Raw genomic sequence first — 5,900 nt, forward strand, 5'->3', positions numbered from 1 at the left:
GCCCCGGTGCGGCCCCGGCGCGGCGCGGTGCGGTGCGGCGCGATCCCGGCACGGTGCGGCCCCGACGGGGAGGGCACAGCCCGACCCGGCTTCCGCCCGCCGCGCTTTCGCTTTCCCTGGGAGGAGGGACGGAACGGGACGGGACGGGACGGGACGGGGCGGAGAGGAGAGGAGGAGCGGCGGGGCCGGGCCGCACCTGGCACCGGGCTGGGGGCACGGCGGGGCCGGCACCGGGGGGCACCGGGAGCGGGGGTGCTGGGGGCGCACCTGGCTATAGGGGTCCCGGGAGCACCTGGGCACGGGGGAGCCGGGAGCACCTGGGCACGGCGGTCCCGGGAGCACCGGGCACAGGAGAGCCTGGAGCACCGGGCACGGGGGTCTCGGGGGCACCAGAGAAAGCAAAGCCGGGAGCGCATCTGGGTATAGGGGTCCCGGGAGCACCTGGGCACGGGGGAGCCGGGAGCGGGGAAGCCGGGAGCACCTGGGCACGGCGGTCCCGGGAGCACCGGGCACGTGTGTCTCGGGGTCACCGGGGAAGGCAAAGCCGGGAGCGCATCTGGGTATAGGGGTCCCGGGAGCACCGGGCACAGAGGAACTGGGAGCACCTGGGCACGGGGGGTCCCGGGAGAACCRGCAACAGAGGAACCGGGAGCACCGGGTGCAGGGGAGCACGGAACACATCTGGCTATAGGGGTCCTGGGAGCACCGGGCACAGAGCAGCTGGGAACATCTGGGTACGGGGGTCCCGGGAGCACTGGAAAAGGGGTATGGGAAGCACCGGGCACGGGGGTACGAGGAAGGCACCCCCCCAGGCCCAGGGGGAGCAGGGCAAACCAGGGGACGGGGGCAGCCTGGCAGCCCCACCCTGGCACTGAGACACGGTCCCTGCTGTCCGCGGCACCCCGGTGTCAGGGACTGTGCCCAGGGCGGTAGGGCCAGGGGGTGACACTGAACTGTCCCTTCCAGGGGACGGAGGTTTGGGGGTCTCCTGCTCTGAGGCAGGTTTCCCTAAGTTGGGTCGCTCTGACAGTGACTTCCAGATCCTTCCTGGCTCTGGGACATGATGGGGGGAATTGGTGGAGCTGCCCTTTATTTATTATACTGCTGCGCTTTCATTTTCATGAATATCAGCCTCCTCACAAGCTTCCCAGGCTGGAAACGCGGCTGCAAATCTCTTCCTGGCTCCTCTCGGAAACGCCAACCCAGGCTGTGCTTCCACCCATGCTGGCGTTGCTCCATCAGGTGGAGATTTATTCCACATCAGGTGACTCGGAGGCGCCTCGGCTGACTCTTTGGCTCGTCTTGCCTGTAGGTGCCTGTTGCCCTCCTTGCTCCCTAGGGGAAGAGAGGGCGGTTCGTTATCGTTGTGAATATGCCAACCAGCCCTTTCCAGACACGTGGCAGAAACATCTATGGAGCTGCTCTGCTTTGCTGGGCCATCRCTCACTGTTTTACCTCTTCAGACCCATCAATGGGGAAAGTCTCTTGAAGACCAGTGATATCTTTAAAAATCCCTTCTTCTTGCCCAGAACCTTAATGTTTTCTCTACTGCTTTTAGGTTCTGCCAATACCGTAAATAAAACACATGAAAGGCGCTTTGGGCACAGCCATGGGTTAGGAGGATTTTAAGTGTAATGAGTTGTGCGCAGTCCTTAGCCTTAGTGTCAGAGTATGGCTGTTTTCTTCGGTGGGACAGATGTGGATTAGATGCCCTATGTCAAATAGCCTCATTTTATAGTTTGTAATACCTCCCATCAGCTTCCTCTTACGCAACTATAATACATATATTTATTGCCATTTCCGCTTAGCCGGTCTGTTTTTTTCTTTTAATTGATTTTTTTTTAATTGAAGCTTTTTTAAATTTATTTTTTAATTGAAGAGATCAGCCTCAAGCAAGCCAGCCTTGCAGCTAGAAGCGGGGTGGCCCCGCATAAGCTGCCTGCTGAGCGTCAGCCCCAGCTCAGGGCTGAATTTGCAGCCGGAAAAAATTGCCTTCGCCAACTCGCAGGGGCGGCGGATGCTTTCAAACCACATCTCCGCCCGGACGCAGGGCTATGAACTGGAGCATCGCAGGTGTGCTGCAGGTGAATCATTAGGATTGCTGGGTAATTACTGGTTTGGGGGATGGCAGGATCTGTCTCATGCTGGACTCAAGCTGGTGGAAGAGCACTTGCGCTGTCCGGAGAAAAGAGCAGCTTATTTGTATGCACGGGCTGTGTTGCACAGAGGAGAAATTTCACGTTGGCACAAAGTGAAGACAAAAATTTAGGGTTTTTCCTCTCGATTTTGGAGAAAACTCCCTAAATTCCTGGAAACCGGAGCTACCTTGAGAGTGGCTCCCTTGCCCGGAAGAAATCCCCAAATTCTTTTTTTTTTTCCCWTATGAACAAACCTTTTCTGCCTTCTCCCTTTAAGGCAAGTCTCTGACCGTGATCCTGCTTCGATAACGCCTCGAATCTGCTCACGCGGCTTCTGTCTGCAGAAGAAAAGAGCCGTGTTTCCAGCCACAAAACCTCCCTGCTCCCGGGGAAACACTGTCCCTTTGTGCCCATAGCACAATCGAGCTAAACCTTGCGTCGCTAGAAGAGTTTGAACTTTTGAATATTTCCACTGAAAGCTCCTTTCTGCGGGAATCCAGCCACCCGCTGTGACAACAAATGGGCGCATTGTGGGATTCTCAGGGTTTCTGGCCACCGCCGATGCAAACTTTGCCGTCGTGCTGCTTTGTGACCGCTGCCAAAGTTGTTCCGCTTTGTCGAACCAAGCCCAGGAAGCTTTTTTTTTTTTTTTCTTTCTCTCTTTGCTTTCAGCCCCAGTGCTGATAAATAGAGGCTGGAATTTGCATTTCTGCAAACATCGTGTTTTCCCATGTATTTATACTGCAAACATCCAGCTGCTGGGAGACACCGCTGCGAGCTGGAGCTCTCGCCGTGGAGCTGGGGTCGACTGCGGCCGCCTGCCGGCGCTGAGCCCCGCGGATTCTCTGGATGGCGGCGGCTCCGCGACAGGGGACCGGGGTGTCCCCACCACCTCGACCCTGTTTGCGCTGGGGTGCAGGGGCTGCGCAGCTCCTCACCTTCCTCTTCCTCCCGGGAGAAGGCGCAGCCTGCAGCCCCTCCACACTGCTCCGACCCCAAGGGCCTCCTTTTCCACGCCAGGGCATTTCTCCCACTGGATGGCAGCATTAAAGCAAATAAGCCTCTCTGGGGAGGCCAGTGGGCATTTCGGAGCCCAGCTGGGTCTTGAAGTGGCTGCCCACCTTGCTGGAGAGGGGACCTTCCTCCAGGGAGACTTCTCTTTCTCACCTGGTTGTCCTGCTCCGGGGAGCTGAGGACGTGCGGGCTCAGCTCACTTGTGCTTATACTGGTTCTGTCACCGACGTTTCGCTCTCCTCCCTGTTCGGTTCCTTGTGACGAGTCCCGGCTCCCAAAACCAAGGTGCCACGTGACATGCTCCACCTGCCCCTCTTCCACCTGATGCCCATGGGTGCACCGGGACCTGCTGGGACAGGGAGGCTGAGGGCAAGCTGGGACGCTCCAGCCTGTGACTGTAAGTGAAGCAATCAGGAACTGGGCAAGGAGGAGAGATGCCAGCCCTCATGGGACAGCAAAATCAGGACTTCTTAGCAAGGTGCATCTCCTAACCCCAAAAGGCCCCTGCTCCAGTGCCCAGGGTGCAGATAGCTCAGTATCCAAGTCACAGACCCCAGGGATTGAAGGTTGTTCCCTAAAAAAAAAAATCTCCTCTTTTAGTTTTAGGAACCGTTTCTGGCCCTGGCAGTTGCAGAGGGGAGTGCCAAGCTCCCGGGGATTAGAAAGCAAAGTAGACCCGACTGCTTTTTCTTGCACTGAACTGGCTTTAATCTCAGGCGTTTCAATCCCGCTTTAGGATTTCTTGGAGCTGGTGTTTGGCAGAGGGGCTTGGGCAGTGCTGAGCTGCCTGGGACGACTGGTGCTGGTCCTCAACCTCCTTTTCAAATATAGGGCAGGGAAACCGTCCTTTTCTGGGGCCGTTTGACGGTCAGGAGGTGCTAAGACATCTCAGCTTACAGGCTAACGGCCCGGCTGGCATCGCTGTGTACAGAGGGGCATCCATAGATGGAAGGGTCGAGCTGCACAGCCCAACCGCAGGCGTAACGTGGGATCATCCCCAGTCCCTCCCGTATGGAGCCAGTAACTGATTTTGGGTTAAAATTCCTCTGAAAGCCAAGTCCCATCTGAGTTGGCCCTTGGGAGCATCAGGCCCTTGGTCAGGGGTTAATCACCCACCCCGTGCAAAGCATACAGCTGATTTCCCGGCTGGATGCACCCAATTTTGACCTCCAGGTGCTTGCTGCCCCTTTCTCCGCTCAGTTCAAAGCGCTTCCCCCTTCTTTGCCCATCAATCAGGTCTGCGGTGCAGAATTAGCCCTTGGCTGAGCCCGAGGAACTCATGGCACAAGTGGATGGAGGCAGTGGGGTTTGACCTCCCGGGTGCCCTTTTTAAGGGTCTCGGGAGTCCCCGCTCCAAAGTTTCGTGGTTGAGCCGACCTGCCAGCACCAGRGATGCTGGGGACAACGGAGACCACGGGCTGGGGCCGAGCTCAGGCGGTGACACTGGGTCCCCCCTGCTCCCGCAGTGCCTGTGCTGGGCGCTGCAGCCTCAGCAGCTTGCCCTGTCCCTGGGCGCAGATTGGGGAGAGCTGCAGGGTGATGCTGGAGAGGGCCGGGGTGGCTGGCGGGGAGCTTAATTCACTGCTTGATAAATAAAAGGAGGAAACYGGGGATTTTCCAAGCTGGGCTGAGTGATCCGGGAAGGGGAGGGCACGAGCAGTGGTAGTGCCTGTGCCTGCTGGGGAAGGGAAATCCGAAGGTGAGTCCTGCTCCTCCGTGGACTGGGGTGGGCACCTGTGTGCACGCGGGGGTCCTACATCCCCAGGCACGGTGGCAAGCCCACGGCCTGGCCCCATCTCCTCCAAGGAGCGAGAAGCATTTGCAGCTCGGCGTCATCCCCAGGGGGACAGGGGCGGCAAGAGCCTCCCCCCAAGTTTGCAGGGCTGCAAACCTCAACCCCGAACAGGCCTGAGCTTTCACCCAAGGAGTCCTGTAAGTTTTGCTAATTTCGAAATATTGTTGGCATCCAGAGCCAGTGATTTACTGCATGTTCTGCCACAGCAAGTACTTTCCAAAAGGCCATGCTAAGTTTACACTGGAGCTGACGGGATCAGATAACCGGCTGCTGGCTGCTGCCTCCGTCCCTGCTGGCTGCCGTGCCGGGGTGCAGAAGGACATCGGCTTCCCCGCGGGGAAGAGGTGACCACAGTCACAAGCAGCAGGAAAAAGGGAACCCCAAGGGCGTTTTTCATCGGCCAGGCGGCAGGGTGGGATGTAGGTCATGACTTGGCTTGCAGGAAGTCGTCAACTCAAACGGGGCCCTGGAATTTCCCTTTGCAAGTCGCGCTGCCAGGGACAGAAAATAACCGGTCCTGGTGTGCACGACCCGGCTGTATTCACCTCCCCAAGGGATTTGCAGGTCGTGAAATTAAATTGGCTTCTCACCTTCAGTGGCACCCAGGGCCCGTTTCCAGGCTGGGCAAGAACCCAGCATGTTGCTTTGCATTCCCAGTGCATCGTGGCCCTGCAGGATCCCTGGGGGTTTTACAGGTGCCRGGGAGGAATGAATCCTCTGGTGGGATCCTGGGGCATTTCCAGCCTGTGGAAAGGGTCAGATCCCTCTGTGCGTTGGGTCTGTCATGGAGCAGGTGGTGGGAATGGTCCATCCATCCATCTTGTTGCTTGCTTAGGGTGTCCTCCTCCTTCCACAGGGCCTGCTTACGGGGGTGCCCAGCTCTTGAGATGCATGGGACCCCCGATCTCTCCTCCTTGTGCACATGGGATCCCCGATCTCTCCTCCTTGTACAC

The 5,900-nt window shown here is 58.2% G+C and overlaps 1 long non-coding RNA gene across 4 annotated transcripts in view; it reads left to right on the forward strand.

The window, feature by feature from the left end:
- Nucleotides 1-2,796, forward strand: part of LOC112965073 — a 3,543-nt gene extending 747 nt beyond the window's left edge. The window contains exons 1-4 of one of the 4 annotated variants that reach the window (XR_003253168.1): nt 588-734; nt 1,132-1,264; nt 1,880-2,084; nt 2,416-2,796. This is a non-coding gene — a long non-coding RNA (uncharacterized LOC112965073). Of the gene's footprint in view, nt 1-587; nt 735-877; nt 1,309-1,879; nt 2,085-2,415 lie in introns of those variants that run through there. The other 3 variants (XR_003253167.1, XR_003253166.1, XR_003253165.1) reach the window with 3 other exon arrangements.
- The last annotated feature ends 3,104 nt before the right edge of the window (nt 2,797-5,900 follow it).

Source organism: Apteryx rowi, unplaced genomic scaffold, assembly GCF_003343035.1.
Source record: "Apteryx rowi isolate R43461 unplaced genomic scaffold, aptRow1 scaffold_200, whole genome shotgun sequence".
Classification (NCBI taxonomy): Eukaryota; Metazoa; Chordata; class Aves; order Apterygiformes; family Apterygidae; genus Apteryx; species Apteryx rowi.